The sequence below is a fragment of the Prosopis cineraria genome, unplaced genomic scaffold, assembly GCF_029017545.1.
Source record: "Prosopis cineraria cultivar Desert tree isolate PC_DT_omini unplaced genomic scaffold, ASM2901754v1 PC13, whole genome shotgun sequence".
NCBI classification, from domain to species: Eukaryota; Viridiplantae; Streptophyta; class Magnoliopsida; order Fabales; family Fabaceae; genus Prosopis; species Prosopis cineraria.
Window position 1 is genome coordinate 18,307,779 of NW_026555344.1, and position 22,234 is coordinate 18,330,012.

At 34.1% G+C, this 22,234-nt stretch overlaps 1 non-coding gene across 1 annotated transcript; it reads left to right on the plus strand.

Moving 5' to 3' along the window:
- Positions 1-21,744: 21,744 nt before the first annotated feature.
- LOC129291903 (small nucleolar RNA R71) lies at positions 21,745-21,851 on the plus strand. The gene has a single exon (XR_008588798.1). It is a non-coding gene; the product is annotated as a small nucleolar RNA R71 (small nucleolar RNA).
- The last annotated feature ends 383 nt before the right edge of the window (positions 21,852-22,234 follow it).

Below are 22,234 nucleotides of genomic sequence, written 5' to 3' on the forward strand. Positions count from 1 at the left end.
ATTGATTGTGCTTGGAAGATGTTTATTTGATTCAACCACCGACGACATTTGATAGAAGTATAAGAGAAGGTGAAGCAAAATTGGGGATAGAATGAATGGAAACCATCTTTGAGGTGGTAATCTGTATTTTGGAGCAGAAAGTTATCTTGGCCACAATACAGTTGGTTAGTGCTACTAAGAGGTGGTAGGAATTGTGAGGTCAACTAGTGGTATTTGGTTAAGCTAGGATGAGTTCAAGAGAATATTCTTTGATCAACATTTTCCAGTCTCATTCAAAACTGAGAAGGAAGAGGAATTTCATGCTTTTAAGTAGGGTGACCTGGATGAAAAATTTATAAAAATATTTAATGACTTATCAGATCATTCCATATACCTCTAGCATACTAATGACTCGAAGTGGAAAGTTGAGAGATTACTTGAAAAGATGAGACCTGAGTACCAGCAATAAATAGCACTACTTGATGTGACGACATATAAGATGTGTCATAAGCTGAGGGTAGCAGCTAGGTGTGGTAAGGAGGCAGATACTGAAAGGACACAAGATAGTATGGGATGTTTTTCATCTCATTTGGGTTCAACTGGTGGAATCTCAAATAAGCCTGGGTTTAGTATGAGCAGTTCCAGTTCTTTTGGAAGAAGAGGTTTCAGTCGAGGATTGCAGCCTCGACCTATGCATAGAGGGTCAATGTAGAGTGGTGGAGGTGTGAGAATTGGGCCTCTACAATCTTTGAGGCAAGCATCGAATGTTCTAGCTCTGACTTTAAGTATTGGAAGGATGCCCCAGTGCAACATATGCGGTAGATTTTATCTAGGAAGATGTTGGACTTGCTACAAGTGTGGTAAGTCGGGTCATATAGTGAGCAATGCCTAGAAAGGCAGAGTTGAGGGGACTAAGTAGAGATCGATGGTTCCTGGCCGAGTATTCATGGTTACACAAAAAGAGGCTAGAGCATCTTCGAACCTGATCAGAGGTATGATTTCTGTTAATGATCACAAAGTAGAGGCATTGTTTAATTAGGTGCCACCCATTCTTTTATGTCTATGGAATGTGTGGATAAATTAAAATTGTCTTTACAAGAATTTCCTGTGCTCATTAAAGTGACGACACCTTCTGGATCGTCTAGTATTACAAGTAAAGCTTGTTAGAATGTGAAGATTTGATTTGAGGATAGAGTTTCCAAGATTGATCTGATTTGTATTCCTATAAGAAGAATAGATGTGATAACTAGCATGGATTGGCTAGCAGCAAATAATGCTACGCTTGATTGTGCCAAAAGGGTGGTTTCAATACTAGTATTGTGTGCAGCTGTGGAATAATCCTTAGAGCAACCTAAGTTTCTATTAGTAGTAAGTGCTGAAAAGTTAATCCGGTAAGGTTATGATGCCTATATAGTATTTTTTATAGCTAGCACGATGTATGATGGTGGGATCGAGAAGATTGGGGTTGTAAGTGAGTTCCTAGAGGTATTTTCAGAAGAAATGAATAGGCTACCTCTTGACAGGGAAGTTGAGTTCTCAATTGATTTAGTTCTTGAAACTGAACCAATATCAAAGGCCCTTTATAGAATGTCACCATTAGAATTGGCTAAGTTAAAGAAGCAGATTGAAGATTTATTAGAGAAGGGATTCATTAGACTAAGTGTATCACCCTGGGGATCATCGGTATTGTTTGTGAGAAAGAAGGATGGTAGTTTGCTACTGTGCATTGATTACCGGCAATTAAATAAGGTAACTATAAAGAACAAATATCCTCTACCAAGGATAGATGATCTTTAGATCAATTGGCTGGTGCCTCAGTCTTTCCTAAGATTGATTTAAGGTCGAGGTATCATCAATTGAGAGTTTTGTACAGTAGATGTACCTAAGACAGCGTTCAGGACTCGGTATGGCCATTATGAATTCTTGGTTATGCCATTTGGTTTGACTAATGCTTCAATAGTGTTCATGGACTATATGAACTGAATCATTAGGCCATACTTGGATCAGTTTATAGTGTTCTCATAAATGACATCCCGATCTATTTTGAGAATGAGGAACAACATGTAAGGCATTTGAAAATGGTATTGCGGATTTTGAAAGATAGAAAGTTGTATGCCAAGCTCAATAAGTGAGTTTTGGTTAAGAGAAGTGATACTTTTAGGACACGTGGTGTCTGCGAATGGAATTTCAGTGGATCCATATAAGGTTGATGTAGTGTTAAAGTGGGAACGTCCTAGTTCAATCATAGAGATACGTAGTTTTTTGGGATTAGTTAGATATTATCGATGATTTATCTAAATATTTTCCTAGATAGCTTCTTCTTTGACTAAACTAACTCGAAAAAATCAGCCTTCACTAGTGCAAAATAGAATTTTAATGACACATTTTTTGCCACAATTTGTCAAAAACCTGTGGCAATATATGAGCAAGTGGCTTTTTTGTAGTTAAATGCTTAAAGTATTCCATTTATAGCCACACTCCTAAGATTAATTGTCGCCATAAATTATTATGAGAAATATTTTAAAAATTAAATAATTTAATTTAATTAATTAGTTAAAGTAAATTATTACTTAATTGTTTATTATGTAAATGTAATTAATTTGAAAAATAACTTTAATAAATTAAATTATTAATTATAATCTTATTATTTTTTATTAGTAAAGTAATATTTAAGACAAATTAGTTTACCTAAAATAAGAAATACTAAATGAACATAATTTATTAGAATTAGATATTAATTACTAAATTTTATTTTAATTTATTAAATTAATTTTTTTAATAAATAATTTACTTATTTATGTCTCAATTAAGACATTTTGAATTCAAATTGTCTGAATTTGGATAGCCTTACTAAAGTTAAATGTCTGAATTTTAGACATTTTTAAATTTCCAAATATATGAACTTTAGACATAAAAATATGTCTGAAATTTAGACAGACATTCAGCGAGTCTGAAATTCAGACATCTTCAGCGACAGGCGCGAGGGGGCCTGTTATCGAATGTTTGTCTAAATTTCAGACATTAATATGCCTGAAATTCAAACATTGTGTGCTTTCTTCCAGCTCTTCGTCTTCTCCAACGTATTGTCAACTACTTTCACCCAAAGCTTCTTTCTCTCAGCTCATTTCCCTTAGCTCTACCCCTTCCCCTACGCTACCATCGCTGTCATCGTCCTCTACTCGTTTCCCTTTAGCTCTACCTCTTCTCTAGCTTTGCCCATGGGTCTCTAGCTGCTGCCATTCCAGTTGCCACCAGCCTATCTGTTGTCTCTTCTAAATCATTGCCTCTAGCTTGCCTCCAACTGCATTCCCATAGCTCACCTCTTCGCCCCTCTTGCTGCCACCGCCCCAGCTACTATCTCTTCCAAATCATTGCCTCTAGCTTGCCTCCAGTTGCATTTCTTATAGCTCACCTCTCCGCCGCACCAAGTTTTTTTTTTTTTTTGCAATTTTTTAGCTATTTTTTTACTTAATTATTTTTAGGTTCTAATTTTTTGCTATTTTTTATCTCTTTTTCCTACTATTTTTTTTCTTTTTAAGTTTATTTGTTGGGATAAATTTTGATTGTTAATAATTATTATTTATTACTTAATTAGTTTGTTTTTTTATTACAGCTCGCCTCTCTTACCTTTTAAGTTTTTTCTTTTTAATTTTGTTTCTTCAAAGAATTATACTATTGATTGTTGATTAGAGTTGATAATTATTAAAATTTCAATTTCAATTTACTTAAATTGATGAAATTGAGGGTTTGGTGCCCAGGAAATCTCAATTTATAAGTTATTATGCTGTCGATTTTTTTTAAAATTTCCATAATATTAATTTCTTTATGTTTAGTGTAATTGATTTCTGTTTAAGTTTGTTTGTTAGGATGAATTGTAAATCCCATTATCATAAATTATACTATTGATTGTTAATCAGTGTTGATAATTGTCAAAATACCAATCATGATTTACTTAAATTGATGAAATTGAGGGTTTAGTGTTTGAGAAATCTCAATTTATAAGTTGTTATGGTCAATTTTTTTTTAAAATTTCCATGATATTAATTTCTTTATGTTTAGTGTAATTAATTTGAAGTTGAATCATTGATATTTGTTAAAATTTGTTGAAATTGGCATTTTAGTAATGTTAAATTCATAGAATTGAAGAATTTAGTGTCTCAAAGATCTCGCTTTATAAATTGTTATGATGTCGTAGTTGGATAAGATCTTGCTTTTTTGGAATAGGCAATGGGGAACCATAGTTGGATAGATGTTTTGCGAACAAGTGATGAATATGAGAAGGGGGTAGATTAATTTTTGGAATTTACAAAGAACAATGTTCCTAATTATAAAGGATTGTTCTATTGTCCTTGTGTTAAGTGCTTGAATAGGTTGCGACGAAGTTCTATGGAGATTAAGGATCACCTAATTTGTTTTGGGTTTTACAAAGTGTACAGATAGTGGGTATTGCATGGTGAATGTAGAAAATAAAGAATGGCCTTCCTTATAAGAGGTTGCTTCTCAAACTTAACAAGCAACCTTTAATGAAGGGTCCTCTACTTAAGAGATAAATGAAGAAGATATATTCATAGTTAATTTTAAAGACTATCAACTAGTTGCCGACAGACAAAAGTAAATTGGTTGACAAATGTGCCAATTAGTCAAAAGAAAAGTGAGAAAAAGAAAGAAAGGAAATAAGGAAAAGAAAAGAGTCACGGGAGAAAAAGAAAAGACAAAAGAGGAGATAAAGAAAAGAAGTAATAAAAGTAGAAATAGCAAAAAAGTCAAAAAGCAAATAGTACCTAATTTAAAGAAAATGAAAAAAAGACAAAAGAAAAGGAAGAAAATCATGAGAAAAGAGAAAAGAAAAGACATAAAGACTAAAACTATGGGTCACAATTAGTGAAAAAGCAACGTTACTTAACTGGAGTACAGATGTAATTAGAGCTACTAAACCAAGGGTCACTTTGAATTTCTATAAAAAAGAAGACTCTCTACTAAAAGGGCATTGAGTTTTATGACCCCTTCTCTCTCTCCCCCCCTTTTGTAAATCTATTTCTACTTGTAATATTTCCCTTTGCTTTCAGCCTTCACTCTTTCTCAACTTTCTTTGCAAGCACTCTGTACCTTCCACCTTGTTGTATATAAATAAAATCATATGTTCATATTTATGTTTTGTTTTTAATTTTCATATACTTAAATCCAATCTGCTTCCATACATGGTATCAGAACCTTGTTGATTTTTACACTTGCTAATTGATCTGTTTAAGTTGTTTTTATTTTATACTATTTAAAATTTTCTAGTGAAAACATTAGTAAACTTATGAGCCCAGACGCGACAATGTTTATAAGTCCATTGGATTTAGCAATGGTGTTCCAGTGAAGCCTAGGAAGAAAAAGAATAGTATAAAATAGAAATAGTTTAAACAGATTAATATTTCTATTTTACTATAAACAAAGACTCTTAAGACTTACCTTATCTCCCTATCTAACTTATATCCTATTATCTTGTTAAACCAGGTCATTTTTCTATTTTTACAGGTTTTATTTTCTATTGTTCTTTTTCTTTCTAGGTTTGATGGGAACACCATTGTCTTATCCAACGGACTTGCAAACACTATCGAGTCTGGGCTCACAGGTGGAGAGATATTGATAAAGAATGTTGGAAAATAATAAAGGCTGAAAGGAAAGGGAAATATTACAAGTGAAGAGATATTAATAAGGAGAGAGAAGGGGTTTGAAAAACTCGATGCTTGTAAAGTCCCTACACAATCATTAACAACAATCACATAATATTAGAGTAATAGCCCCCGAAATCTTTTCAAAATGTGGGATCCCGACTTCATAAAATATATGTTCAAATAAGAGGGCTAATGGAAGCGCGAACATAATTATATGACTCAATGAAACACAACATTTTTTCCCTAGAAAAGTGCCATACATCGTGGCTTACACCACCATACGCTGCAGCATGTGGTATAGAGCCATAACTTTATTCTACTCTATCTCATGCACCGCAATATGGCATACAATGTGCCGCAGCGCATATGATAGATAGCAAAATTTGCTGTCATATGGTAGTTCAGTAGGTGAATTTCTACAATGCGCCATTTCTATATTCGACATCCGATTGGAGTGATTCAAGCGTCCACATGAAGCTTACAACATAATCTATCGAATGAGATAAGTTTGGACTTGATCTGATAGTCTGATCTACAATTACACACCAAGTGCAAAAGGCTATTTTTCTTTCAAAAATTCACACCTTAAGTGTTCAATTCTCATTCTTTGTCCCATCAGACCACTTGGACCTTGAACCAAGTCCAAAAGGATTATATACACCTAAGTAACATGTTTAATCATATACATCACATCATTTACTAAAATTGACCTCTCAATGCCACATTACACAATTGTTGACTTATATGAGGCACAAACATACAAGCACATATACACAAACTTGTTCCACATTTAATCATACAACTCTTACATATAGGGCTCCATCTCATTATATGGTCGGGAATCACAGATATACTCAATTCTTCTAAATGGGGCTCCACCTCACCATTTGTACTAAGTTCTCATATATACACATAATTTCATATTGAATTCATATATATATGAGTGGAACAAGTTACATAATATCATATACTTGCTTGGATAGCATATAAGCTTATCCACGTACTCATCATTGGGGCACCTTCGAAGAGATACAACATCATATATATAAGCAAGTTTTCAACCATAATTCACATACACATTCACATATTTCATATTCATATACACTTATACATCCTAGTTGGCAACTCAAACTCTAAATAAACTTTATATATTCATTTTTACACAATTGGTAGTCTGATAGGAATTAGTTGCTCGCCTTAAAAATTAAAACTAATGCTAACCCTAATGCAATATAGGGTCAACCCTATGTCATCTCTCAAGGAATGGTTTTAAATTTAATTTAAAGTTATCTAGTTAAATAAATCACCAAAAGTTTGAAGTTGATTAACTGATTACTAACCTAATTATCTAGTAAATTACACTAGCAAATTAAACCTAATTATGAATGAAGTAACTTCCCAATTCAAGTAGAAACCCTAAGGTGTTGCTAATGGAAGAATCTTAATTTCTAATCAAACATAGCAGCTTACACAACTCCTCTTCCTTGGCAAAAAAATGTATTTACTTAAGACAACTATATCAAGTATCCTAGCTTCACTAATTCAATTCTCTAAGTGTTATTACAAGCCCCTTAAGCAACCTTACTAGCTTAGCTCTAAAATTAACTAAGTGTTTAGCTAAAATTCATTCCCAAATGTCACTGCCCAAAGCTGTACCTAAGTTTAAAACTATAAAAACTCAAGCAACTCATCAAGTATTCACACATAATTAATGCTAGGTTAATACAAGACATTCACCCATTAAAGTCACATATTACCATGCAAATTCATAGAGTGGATGAAATTTCAGTAGCACATAGGTCATAAAATTCAACTCAACAATCTTGTTTCAACATTACAAATTACAAAAAACCATGTAACTAAAGTCAAATTGAACCACAATCAACAATAGTCATAATATTTTAATACAATTGAAACAAGATGAAGAAATAGTTGAGCTTAGCCAAATGAAGACTTCAAAACTCCTCTTCCATCAACTCTCCCCTAAGCCGTAGCACATACTCCTTGCTTCTTGATGGATTGAGCTTTAAATCTCCTTCTAGTTGCTTGGGGTTGGTTCAACCTTAAGAGAGGAGAAGAATGGTGGAAGAATTGAGTGGATTTGATAGTAAAAAGAGGAAAAATGGTGGCTGTATGAAAATTTGGTGTAGAGAGAAGGAAGAGAAAAATTAAGAACAAGATGAATAAGAGAGAGAAAGTGTGGAAGATAAATGAGATGAGTGTTTGATCTAATTTTTAGGGTAAATGGCATGCTCAATTCTTTTGGTATCATTTGAAGCTTAATTAAAAAATAGGAAAAGAAATTAAAATGGCAATAGGAGCCTTGTCACACTTGCAAGGTGGCAACCTCCTATTGGTTGGTATTCCAATGTATGTGTAATTTCCCATGCGTTATCCATATTTTCAAGCTAATTTAATCTCCAAATAAATCCTAATTCATACGCAAACCATCATCTTTGACCTCAAGGAGTGTTGACTTCAATTGCCTAATTGATGCATAAGTCACATGCCACCTATGTCATATAAATCACATAATTCAATTAAATAGCATGTGATATAATAAAATCTAATTAATGTCTAGGATTAAATTCATAATTAGAGGGGAAAATTTATTAAATTAACTAAGTTCTAGGATGCACAAAATTATATAAAAATTTTCACATAAAGACAACCTAAAAACTAGGTCAAATTAAGGCACTTAAGAAAGTGTTGACTTTTTATTTAATTACTTCCAAAACTAAAATGAAATTTAAAAAATAATTTCACCACTCATCAACTAGACATAAAATGCACTTTTTTAATTTTTCTTGTATATTTTCTCAGAATTTTATTTTTTGGACCAAAATACTACTAGTGCACTGAACCTAGAAACTTAGGCAAATTTCCAAATCTAATGCAATAAGTGCACTTTGAGATGATAAATTAATAATAAAAGAGTCCTAATTCATAAATAAAGGTAGGTAATAAATGTGTTCTATCAATTCCCCCATACTTATCTTTTACACTCCGGGCAAAATCAAGTGAAAAAGGTCCCAAAAGAAACTATCAGACAAAAAATAAGAGAAAAATAATTTCTAAAGTCACTAAAATACTAGCTCAAGAACTTCTACAAATTTATTAATTAATGTGGCAATAATCATGAAAGAATTATGCACATCACAAAAAAACCCTTACCAAGAATTAATATCAAAGAGCAAGCTTATATAGGTTAAGTGTTTGCTCTTACCACTCAAAGTATATAAGGTATTCAATTTCACTCAAAATTTCTTAGGATAAACCCTACCATAAGTTTGTAAGCCTTCTAATCTCTACCACTAAATTAGATCTTACAATCAAGAATCAAGTGGACTTTATTAGGTTGTAATGTGGGTAATGAAAGGATCTCTAAGAAATGCATGTGTGAAAAATAGGGCTAGTAACAAGGTAATGCTAAAGCCAAGATATATCCCATTAATATGCAAAACAAACCTAATTCAATTGAATGGACACCTTAACATAATGAGGATGGAAAGCAATGACAAGAAATAATAAAACAAATAGAATGGATGAGCTAGGCAACTTTTTATTCTTTTCTTTCTTTTCTTTTTCTTTTTGTTTTTTCTTCTAGCAACTTTATTAAACAAACAACTTTATTAGGTTGTAATGTGGGGGAGAAAAACAAACAAGTGCAAGACATGTGGTCTCAATTAAGAAGTGAAACAAATTTTAGAGAGTGACATTACTAAGGAATTAATCACACATGGGTGTTTAGCCTCTTCCATGAAAGGGTAATGTGCCACTCTAATCCATTAATCCAAGGTAAAAGAATGTTCACTTCACACCTATTCAATCCTAAAAATTACCACATCTCAAGCATCAAAATATCCATTCAAGAGCTAGGTAATTAAGTAACATCAAACAAAACAAAACAAAGCAAACTTGTTTTTTTAATTTTTCAATTTTTTTTTTGCAAAACCAAACAAACAAAATAGAATGTTTATTTTTCTCCCCCACACTTAAATCATGCATTATCCTCAATATATGTATAGATTAGTGATAAAATAAGTTGAGATCAATAATGAATGCATAACAAAGTGTGGTGCAAAATTTTTTTCAACACACAAACAAATAAAAAGAAACTAAAAAAAAATTGAAGCAAACAAATCTACTATCTACTAGATTCATCTCCCCTATACTTAAACTATACCAGTTATTAGATATATCAATCAAAGCAAGGTCAAAGCTCAAAGTTGGAGAGACACAACCTTATCATGGTGGTTTTAAATCATGTTGAGAGAATTCCTCTTCCTTTTAAAGTGTTAGGTTAGCCTCTTTGTAAAGCTTGCATAAATGGCCATTAATCTCCCAAGTGGACGCCATGGCTTCATCCTTAAGTTAAAGGACTCTATAAGAAAGAACATTAGCCACCATATATGGCCTGTGCAATTTAGATGTGAGCTTGGAATGCTTATGGATATATCTTGTCTTTTAAACAAGGATTAAGTCTCCAACTTTAAAATTCTTCCTCAAGATCATTTTGTCATGAAGAATCCTTGTTTTTTCCTTATAAATCCTAGATGACTCATAAGCATCCAACCTAAGCTCCTCTAGTTCTTGCATTTGAAGGAATCTCTCCTTAGTCGAAAGATGCAAATCTAAATTGAACTTCTTGATGGCCCAATAAGACTTGTGCTCTATCTCCATCGGGAGATGGCAAGCCTTTCTATACACCAATTGAAAAGGAGACATCCCAATGGGAGTCTTATAAGCAGTCTGGTAAGCCCACAAAGCATCCTCTAAGTGTAAAGACCAATCCTTCTTATTTGTGTTCAATACTTTGGTTAGGATCTTCTTGACTTCTCTTTTTGATACTTCAGCTTGGCCATTCATTTGGGGATGATATGATGTAGAGATCTTGTGGTACACCCCATATTTAGCCAAGAGAGCCTTCATCATCTTGTTACCAAAGTGGGATCCTTGGTCACTTACCAAGGCCTTAAGAACTCTATACTTACAAAAAATATTGCATTTGAGAAACTTCAAAACAATCAATGCCAAGCAATATGTACTCAAAACCAAAGAATAGTGGAAAAGGACCCATGAAGTCAATGCCCCAAACATCAAAATATCACAAAATAAAATAGGTTGTTGAGGTATTTCATGCCTCTTACCCCAACTACCGACCTTCTGACATTTCAAGCATGCTTTACAAAATTCATAAGAGTCTTTCAACAAGCTAGGCCAATACAATCCACAATCTAAAACCTTCCTAGCTGTCTTATTTGAGCTAAAATGACCACCATATGCATGAGAGTGGCAAAAATCAAGAATAGAAGGCACATCAACATCATCAACCCATCTCCTAATCACTTTATCACTACAAATCTTCCACATTAAAGGTAGTTCCTAAATGTAAAACCTAGACTCTCTTTTCAATTTTTCAATGGCAAAATGTGAAGTACAAGGAGACAAGACTCCACACTTAATATAGTTAGCAAAAAGAGGCATACCATGGAGGCTTAGAAGAAATGGCACACAATGCCTCATCAGGAAATGAATCACAAGGAATAGTAGGGTTAGAGTTTTCCATAGTAGCTTCAAATGAGGTAGCCTAGACAAATGATCTGTCACTTGGCTAGTAGACCCACTCTTATCCCTTATCTCTACATTAAATTCTTGCATCAAGATCACCCATCAAATCAAGCAAGGCTTAGAATCTGTCTTCTTAAACAAGTGCCTTACAGCAGCATGGTTAGTATACATAACAACATTAGAGTTAAGAAGAAATGATCTAAACTTATCAAGCACAAAAATAATAGCAAACAACTCTTTCTCAGTTGTAGTGTAATTAACTTGAGCTGAATCTAGGGTCCTAGATGCATAAGCAATCACATATGATAACTTGCCCTCTCTTTGACCAAGCATAGCTCCTACAACAAAATTGGAAGCATCACATGACAGCTTAAAAGGCAAAGACCAATTTAGGGCTTCAAGAATGGGAGGGAAAGTGAGCATGCTTTTCAAAGTATTAAAAATCTTTTTGCAAGCATCATTAAAAACAAAATCAACATCTTTTTGTAAGAGCTTAGACATAGGTAAAGCAATTTCACCAAACCCTTGGTAAATCTCCTATAAAAGCTCGCGTGTCCTAAAAATGATCTCAAATCTTTCAAATAAATAGGACATGGTAAAGAAGCAATCATATCTACTTTGGCCTTTCCACCTCTATGCCCTTGGAAGAAATCAAATAGCTTAAAACAATACCTTTATCTACCATGAAATGGCATTTCTCAAAGTTAAGCATAAGCTTCTTTTCAATGCACCTACCAAGCACTTTATCTAAAGAATGCAAGTATGAATCAAAGGACTCATGATACACTATAAAATCATCTATAAAAACTTCCATGAAATTTTTAATAAAATCACAAAATATGGACATCATGCATCTTTAAAAAGTACCAAGTGTATTGTAAAGACCAAAAGGCATCCTCCTATAGGCAAATGTACTAAAGGGGTATGTAAAGGTGGTCTTATCTTAGTTACTAAAAGCCATGGGAATCCAAAAATACCCACTGAACCCATCTATGAAGTAATAATGGGACTTGAAAGCCAATCTCTCAAGCATTTGATCAATTAAAGGCAAAGAAAAATGGTCCTTCCTAGTCACATTATTGAACTTTCTATAGTCTATGCGCACTCTCAAAGCACTTTGAACTCCAGTTAGGACAAGCTCTCCTTTCTCATTTTTTATCACAGTAATCCCCCTTTTCTTAGCCACAACTTGGGTTAGAGATACCTACTCACTATCAACTATAGGATAAATGATCCTAGCACAAAGCAGCTTTACAACCTCTTTCTTTACCATATCTAAGATTAATGGGTTAAGTCTCCTTTATATTGCTTAATGGGCTTAGCATTATCCTCAAGAAAAATTTTATGTGTGCACACAATAGCGTTAATACTATGAATGTCAGCTAAAGTCCAACCAATAGCATGCATGTTCTTTCTCAACACATCAATCATTGCATTTTCTTCCTCAAGAGATAAAGAGTTAGTAATTATTACTGAAAGCTTCTCATCCTCAAAGAGATATGCATACTTGAGATTAGACGGTAAAGGCTTCAACTCCAAGATAGGTGGCTCTACACAAGAGGGAATGAGCTTCTTCAAGTCTAATTTAGTAGAATATCCCACAACAACTTCTTATCTTTTAGGCTTCTTACTTGTTTTTTGGTTGCTCCTCTTCTTTCTTCATGGCCTCTCCCTTTTCTTGCAACTTATCCTCAAGTTCTTGTACATGAGTGATAGGGAATGTTGTTTTCCTTCAAAATTAAACTAAAGCTAACCCTAATGCAATATAAGGACAACCCTAGGTCATCTCCCAAGGAATGATTTTAAGTCTAATTTAAAAGTTATCTAGTAAAATAAATCACCTAAAGTTTGAAGTTGATTAACTAATTGCTAACCTAATTATCTAGTGAATTAAGCAAGAAAACTAACCCTAATTTTGAAAGAAGTGGCTTCTCAATTTAAGTAGGAACCCTACGGTGTTGTTAATGAAGATTCCTAGCCTTTAATTAATTATGGCAGCTCACTCAACTCCTCTTCCTTGGCTAAAAAATGCATTTACTTAAGGCAACTATCTCAAATATCCTAGCTTCACTAATTCAATTTCCTAAGTGCTATTACAAGCCCCCTAGGTAACCTTACTAGCTTAGCTCTAAAATTAACCAAGTGCTTAGCTAAAATTCATTCCCAAATGCCACTGTCCAAAGCTGTACCTAAGTTTAAAACTATAAAAACTCAAGCAACTCATCAAGTATTCACCACACAATTACATGCTAGGCTAATACAAGACATTCACCCATTGAAATCACATATTATCATGCAAACTCATGGAGTGGATGAAATTCCAGCAGCACATAGGTCATGAAATTCAACTCAACAATCTTGTTTCAACATTACAAATTACAAACAACCATGTAACTAAAGTCAAGTTGAACCACAATCAACAATAGTCATAGTATTTTAATAGAATTGAAACAAGATGAAGAAATAGCTGAGCTCAGCCAAGTGAAGACTTCAAAACTTCTCTTCCATCAACTCTCCCCTAGGATTCCATAGAGACTCTAGCTAGAGAACATTAAGAGCACTTTGCTTCCTCCATGAACACAACTTGGCCGTGGCATATGCTTCATGCTTCTTGATGGATTGAGCTTCAAATCTCCTTCTAGTTGCTTGGGGTTGGTTTGGGCTTGAAAAAGAAGAAGAATGGTGGAAGAATTGAGTAGATTTGATGGTGAAAAGAGGGAGAAATTATGGCTGGACGTGCTGTATTGTAGAGAGAAGGAGGAGAAAATGAAGAACACCAAGAATAAGAGAGAGAAAATGTAGAAGATGAATGAGATGATGATTGATCTGATTTGAGGGGGTAAATGGCGCGCTCCCCCTTGTTTCCCATCAGCTGAAGGGTTAGTTAAAAAATAAGAAAAGAAATTCAAATGGAAATGGGAGCCTTGTCACACTTACAAGGTGGCAACCTCTTATTGGTTTGTAGATGATTCCAATATGTGTGTAATTTCCCATTGTCATCCACATCATTTAAGCTGATTTTATATCCTAAAAATAGCATAAATCACGTGCAAATGCTCAGCCATTGACCTTAAGGAGTGTTGACTTTAATTTCCCAATTGATGCACAAGTCACATGCCACCTATGTCACATAAATCACATAATTCAATTAAATGGCATGTGATATAATAAAATATAATTAATGTCCAGAATTAGATTCATAATTAGAAGGGAGAATTTATTAAATTGACCAAGTTTTAGGCTGCACAAAATTATATAAAAATTTCCACACAAAAGCAACCCGAAAATTAGGTCAAACTAAGACACTCAAAAAAGTATTGACTTTTTTATTTAATTACTCCCAAACTAAAATGAATTTTAAAAACATAATTTCACCACTCATCAACTGGACATAAAATGCACTTTGTCAATTTGTCTTGTACATTTCTCAAAATTTTAATTTTTAGACCAAAATACCCCTAGTGCATTGAACCTAGAAATTTAGGCAAAATTCCAAATCTAATGCAATGTGTGCACTTGAAGGTGATAAATAATTAATAAAAAGGTCCTAATTGATAAATAAAAGTGGGTAACAAATGTGTTCTATTAATTCCCCCACACTTAGCTTTTGTACTCTGATCAAAATCAAGTGAAAAAGGTCCTAAAAGAAACTATAAGACAAAGAAACAAGAAAAAAACAATGTTCAAAGTCACTAAAATACTAGCTCATGAACTTCTACAAATTATCAATCAATGTGGCAATAATTAAGAAAGAACTATGCACATCACAAACAAACCCTTACCAAGAATCAATGTCAAAGAGTAAGCCTCTCTAGGTTAAGTGTTTGGTCTCATCACTCAAAGTGTATAAAGTATTAAATCTCACTAAAAATCCCTTAGGATAAACCCTACCATAAATTTGTAACCCTTCTACATCTCCATCCCTAAATAGCACTTGTAATCAAGAATCAAGTGGACTTCATTAGGTTGTAATATGGGTGATGAAAGGATGTCTAAGAAATACATGTATGAAAAAAAATAGGATTAGTATCAAAATAATGCTAAAGTCAAGATATATCTCCTTAACATGCAAAGCATAACCTAATTCAATTGAGTGGCCACCTTAACATAATGAGGATAGAAAGTAATGACAAGAATTAATAAAACAAATGTAATAGATGATCTAGGCAACTTTTTATTCTTTTCTTTCTTTTCTTTTTCTCTTTCTTTTCTTCTTCTTTTTGTTTCTTTTTCTAGCATCTTTATTTCTTTTCTTTTTAACTATACTTTTTTTTTCAAATCTTTCTTTGTTTTTTTTTCCTTTTTATTTTGGTTGCCCCTAACTCTTTGAAAACAATAGAAATAATGGATGTAATAGTGTAGCAATAAAGGATAAAGAGTAATGGATAGAAAAATGATAATAGGCACCCACTTACTTGATCTAGGACATAAATATTAAAAAGATATATAAATGTGTAACATGCATTCCTTAGGAAAAATAGGGTGAATATTTATTTTTAATAATTAAACCAAAAGCTCAAAGTGGCTAACAAAGGATAATCAACAATAATAGGTTGGCTATTTGGCTCTTGGCTATTTTTTATAAATGCCATCTTTCATCTCCTATCAAACAAGTGCAAGACATCTGGTTTCAATTAAGAAGTGAAACAAATTCTAAAGGGTAACATCACTAAGGAATTAATCACACATGAGTGGTTAGCCTCTTTCATGAAAGGGTAATGTGCCACTCTAATCCATTAATTCAAGATAAAAGAATGTTCACTTCACACCTATTTAATCCTAAAAATTACCACATCTCAAGCATCAAAATATCAATTCAATAGCTAGGTAATTAAGTAACGTCAAACAAAACAAAACAAAGCAATTTTTTTAAATTTTTTTTGAAAATTTTTGCAAAACCAAACAAACAAAACAAAATGTTTATTTCTCTCCCCCACACTTAAATCATGCATTGTCCTCAATGTATGTATAGACTAGTGATAAAATAAGGTGAGATCAATAATGAATGCATAACAAAAGTGTAGTGTAGAATTTTTTTTTCAACACACAAACAAATAAAAGAACTAAAAAAATCAAAACAAACAAATCTACTATCTTCTAGGTTCATCTCCCCACACTTGTACTTTATCAATCATTAGATATATCAATCAAAGCAAGGTAAAAGCTCAAGGTTGGAGAGATACAACCTTATCATGGTAGTTTAAAATCATGTTGAGAGAAGTCCTCTTCCTTTTGAATTATTAGGTCGGCCTCCTTGTAAAGCTTGCATAAATGGCCATTAATCTCTTAAGTAGACCCTATGGCTTCATCCTTGAGTTAAAGGACTCCATAAGAAAGAACATTAGTCACCACATATGGCCTATGCCATTTAGATGTGAGCTTGGAATGCTTATTGATGTATCTTGTGTTGTAAACAAGGACTAAGTCTCCAACTTTGAAGTTCTTCCTTAAGATTATTTTGTCATGAAGAATCCTTATTTTCTCCTTGTAAACCCTAGATGACTCATAAGCATCCAACCTAAGCCCCTCTAGTTCTTACATTTGAAGGAATCTCTCCTTAGCCAAAAGATGTAAATCCAAGTTGAGCATCTTGATGGCCCAATAGGCCTTGTGCTCTATCTCCATTGGGAGGTGGCAAGCCTTTCCATACACTAATTGAAAAGAAGACATCCCAATAGGAGTCTTATAAGTAGTTTGGTAAGCCCACAAAGCATCCTCCAAGTGTAAAGACCAATCCTTCCTATTTGTGTTCACTACCTTAGTTAGGATCTTCTTGACTTCTCTATTTAATACTTCAACTTGGCCATTAGTTTAGGGATGATATGGTGTAGAGATCTTATGGTGCACCCCATATTTAGCCAAGAGAGCTTTCATCATCTTATTGCAAAAGTGGGATCCTTGGTCACTTACTATGGTCTTAGGAATTCCATACTTACAAAAAATATTGGATTTGAGATACTTCAAAACAATCTTAGCATCACAAGTTCTAGTAGGAATGGCTTCAATCCACTTTGAAACATAATTGACACCAAGCAATATGTACTCAAAACCAAAGGATGGTGGAAAGGGACCCATGAAGTCAATGCCTCAAACATCAAAAATATCACAAAATACAATGGGTTGTTGAGGCATTTCATGCCTCTTACCCCAACTACCAACCTTGTGACATTTCAAGCATGCTTTACAAAATTTATAAGAGTCTTTAAACAAGCTAGGCCAATACAATCCATAATCTAAAACCTTCCTAGCTGTCTTATTTGAGCTAAAATGACCACCACATGCATGAGAGTGAAAAAAATCAAGAATAGAAGGCACATCAACATCATCAACCCATCTCCTAATCACTTTATCACTACAAATCTTCCACATTAAAGGTGATTCCCAAATGTAAAACCTAGACTCTCTTTTCAATTTTTCAATGGAAAAACGTGAAGCATAAGGAGGCAAGACTCCACAGTTAATATAGTTAGCAAAAGAGGCATACCATAGAGGCTTAGAAGAAATGGCATATAATGCCTCATCAGGAAATGAATCACAAGGAATAGTAGGACTAGAGTTTACCATAGTAGCTTCCAAATGAGGTAGCCTAGATAAATGATCTGCCACTTAGTTAGTACAACTACTTCTGTCCCTTATCTCCACATCAAATTCTTGTATCAAGATCACCCATCGAATCAAGCGAGGCTTAGAATCTGTCTTCTTAAACAAGTGCCTCACAGCAGCATGGTTAGTGTACACAACAACTTTAGAGTTAAGAAGATATGATCCAAACTTATCAAGTGCAAAAACAATAGCAAACAACTCTTTCTCAGTCGTAGTGTAATTAACCTGAGCTGAATCTAGGGTCCTAGATATATAAGAAATCACATTTGATAACTTGCCCTCTCTTTGACCAAGCATAGCTCCTACAGTAAAATTAGAAGCATCACATGACAACTCAAAAGGCAAAGACCAATTTGGAGCTTTAAGAATAGGAGGGAAAATGAGCATGCTTTTCAAAGTGTCAAAACTCTTTTTACAAGCATCATAAAAAAATCAACATCTTTTTGTAAGAGTTTAGACATAGGTAAAGCAATTTTGCTAAACCCCTTGATAAATCTCCTATAAAAGCCTACATGTCTTAAAAATGATCTTAAATCTTTCAAACAAACAGGATATGGCAAAGAAGCAATCACATCTACTTTGGCCTTATCCATCTCTATGCCCTTGGAAGAAATCAAATTGCCCAAAACAATGCCTTTATCTACCATGAAATGACATTTCTCAAAGTTAAGCACAAGCTTCTTTTCAATGCACCTACTAAGCACTTTATTTAAAAAATGCAAACATGAATCAAAGGACTCATACACAGTAAAATCATCCATAAAAACTTCCATGCAATTTTTAATAAAATCACAAAATATAGACATCATGCATCTTTAAAAAGTACCGAGTGCATTGCAAAGACCAAAAGGCATCCTCCTATAGGCAAATGTACTAAAGGGGCATGTAAAGGTGGTCTTATCTTGATCACTAGAAGCTATGGGAATCTAAAAATATCGACTAAACCCATCTAAGAAGCAATAATGGGACTTAAAAGCCAATCTCTCAAGCATTTGATCAATAAAAGGCAAAGGAAAATGGTCCTTCCTAGTCATATTATTGAGCTTCATATAGTCTATGCACACTCTCCAAGTATTTTGAACTCAAGTTAGGACAAGCTCTCCCTTCTCATTTTTTATCATAGTAATCCCCCCTTTCTTAGGCACAACTTAGGTTCGAGACACCTACTCACTGTCAGCTATAGGATAAATTATCCCAGCACTAAGTAGCTTGACAACTTTTTTCTTTACCACATCTAAGATCAATAGGTTAAGTCTCTGTGGTTGCCTAATGGGCTTAGCATTATCCTCAAGAAAAATTTTATGTGTGCACATAATAGGGTCAATACTAAGAATGTTAGCTAAAGTCCAACCAATAGCATGCATGTTCTTTCTCAACACATCAAGCAACACATTTTCTTCTTCAAGAGATAAAGAGTTAGAAATTATTACCAGAAGCTTCTCATTCTCAAGGAGATATGCATACTTGAGATTAGTTGGTAAAGGCTTCAACTCCAAGATAGGTGGCTTTACACAAGAGGGAATGAGCTTCTTCAAGTCTTATTTGGTGGAATATCCTATAGCACCCTTTTGTCTTTTAGGCTTCTCACTTGTTTTTGATTGCTCCTCTTCTTTCTTCACAGCCTCCCCTTTTTCTTGCAACTTGTCCTCAAGTGCTTGGACATGAGCCATAGCCTTGACATGTGGAGGTACAGAATTTTTCTCTAATAGCTTGGGAATCCTAAGAACATCAAGCTCAAGTGGTGAAAAACTGATAGATTCAGACTCAATGGCTTTAGTACCTACAACACAAGAAGATATACCCTTCTCAAGCATTTCAAGATAAAGCATAGGAGATATTTTAAACAAATCATAAGAAGAAGTAGTTGCATCATTCAAGCATGCATCAATCTCTAAATAAATAAGACAATCATATCCATCAATGCATGTAGTTGTGATAAGAGATAAATCATCATCAACATGTGAGAAAGAATCAAGCATGTGAGACACACAAGCATCATGAAGCAATAGCTCAATTAGACTCATGCCCAACAAAGAATAATCCTAAAAAGAATGTTTCATTACTTTATATATATTAAAACCAACATGATCGTCTCCACATTTCAAAATCAAACTACCCTTTTCCATGTCAATTAATGTACGGGCAGTCCTCATAAATGGCCTTTTTAAAATCAAAATATCATCTCCACTCCCTTCTTTTAACATATCAAGCACATAAAAATCCACAAGAAATAATAGACCTTTAACACAAACCAACAAGTCTTCTGCTACTCCATGTGGTCTTCTAACACTTCTATCCACTGATTAGCATATCATAGGTGTCTTATGCATGCAATCAAGACTCAAGGCATGATAAATTGAAAGAGGTATAACATTAATAGCTGCACCTAAGTCTATCAATGCATGAGAAAAATGTGTGTTGCTAATCTTGCATGGAATTGTGAAGGAACCGGGGTCCTCACATTTTATAGGGAGTTGAGGCTTCATGATAGCACTCACAGATGAGGATAATTGTACCCTTGCATTAGGCCTAAATTTTCTTTTATTTGTATAAAAATCTTTCAAAAATTTAGCATACTTAGGAAAGTTCTTAACTACATCCATCAAGGGTACATTAACATGAATCTTATGGAAGAAATCATATACCTCTTGATCAAATTGTCCCTTCACTTACTTAGGGACCACTTGTGCTTGTGGAAAAGGAAGCTTCTTCACAATCTCTTGACCTTGCTTTTCTTCTTCCTTCCTTCAACTCTCCTTTCTTGTTTCACTTTGCTCAGCCTCTCCCTCTTTTTCCTTGCTAAACAACTCGGCCATAGTCCTCTTTTCCACCTTAGATGGTGATTGCTCATATATGATCTCCTCAATGTTCTCATCCTTATCATCCCTACAAAGAAGAACTGGAAATATTAATATCAATTGAAGAATTTAAAGAGGGATTCTAGGCCTTCCCTTTTCTTTTATCTTCTCGTACTCTTTCTCCCAACTCCTTGCCACTCCTCAATGTGATGGCATTAAGATTAGCTTTAGGATTAGCAACGGTGTTAGATGGTAATGTAGAGGCTTGAGCATTGGCTGCACTTAATTGGTTAGCAAGTATATTCATTTGAGAAGTAATGGCATCAATTTTAGAGTTCATGTTCTCACACTTGTTACCCATACTCCCTACTTTGTTCCCTAAGCCATCATATATGTTTTTATATAAGGAATTCATTTCAATCAATTGCTTGCATAACACATTCACATCATTAGAAGAGTTAGAATTAGAAGAACTCTCAATTGTAATAAGCCTCCTATTACTATAAGAATTAGAAGAAGGTGCAAGAGAATTACCACTTGGATTGTAGCTTTGAGAAGACCTACCTTGAGACAAATGATGTGGAGGGTCACGGCCAAAGGTGTTTTGATAGGATCCTCTTTGTTGACTGTCTTGTAAAGCCATATTTGGATTTGAATAAGAGAAATTAAGATGCTCTCTCCATAAAGGGTTGTAAGTATTAGAATAAGCTCTTTGCCCTTGCCTCCCACCATAGGATTGTTTCCCATTATAGATAGCATTTACTTACTCAAACTTAATAGGACAATTGCTTTCTACATGCATAGGTGAGTCACAAAAAGTACAAGAATAAGGGACAAGTGCTTGAGAAGTACCTACATTGCTCACTTGAGATATTTGTGGAGCCAACATTCTCTTAATCTTGGCAGCTAGCAAGTCCACATGTGAATCATTAAGAATTGAGGAACTTACCATATTCACATTTCTCTTCTCCCTTGTAGAGTATTGAGCACCACTTGAAGCCATGTTATTAATTAGTTTCCAAGCCTTTAAGGAAGCGAGGTCAATCAAGCATCCACCACTAGCGGCATCAATGTTAACTTTGTCTCTAAGAATCAAGCCCTCATAGAAATATTGGACTAAATTCTCAATAGAAATTTGATGGTGTGGGCATTTAGCCAAATAACCTTAGAATCTAGTCCAATACTCATAGAGACTCTCATCCTCTCCTTGTTGGACCTTATATATTTGCTTCCTCAAATTGGTGACCTTAGAATTTGGAAGGAATTTATCCAAAAAGAGTCTTCTTAACTCAGCCCATGTGCTCACTTTCACATAAGAAGGGTAGTTAAAATACCACTCCTTTGCTAAACCTTCAAGAGAAATTACAAAAGCCTTAACTTAAACATCATCAACATTTACATGCATAGGCTTCATAGTATCACAAGCTAATAGGAGAGTATGCAAAAACCTATGGCAATCCTCTCCCGGTAACCCATGAAATTTAGGCAATGCATTAATCAAAGAGGGTTTAATTTCAAATTGAACATTAGTAGGAGGAATATACAAGCCATAAGGATTATCATGCCAATTAGGTTGAGTTAATTGCCTAATCCTCGTCTCCTCTCTAGGATTATGCAAGCCTT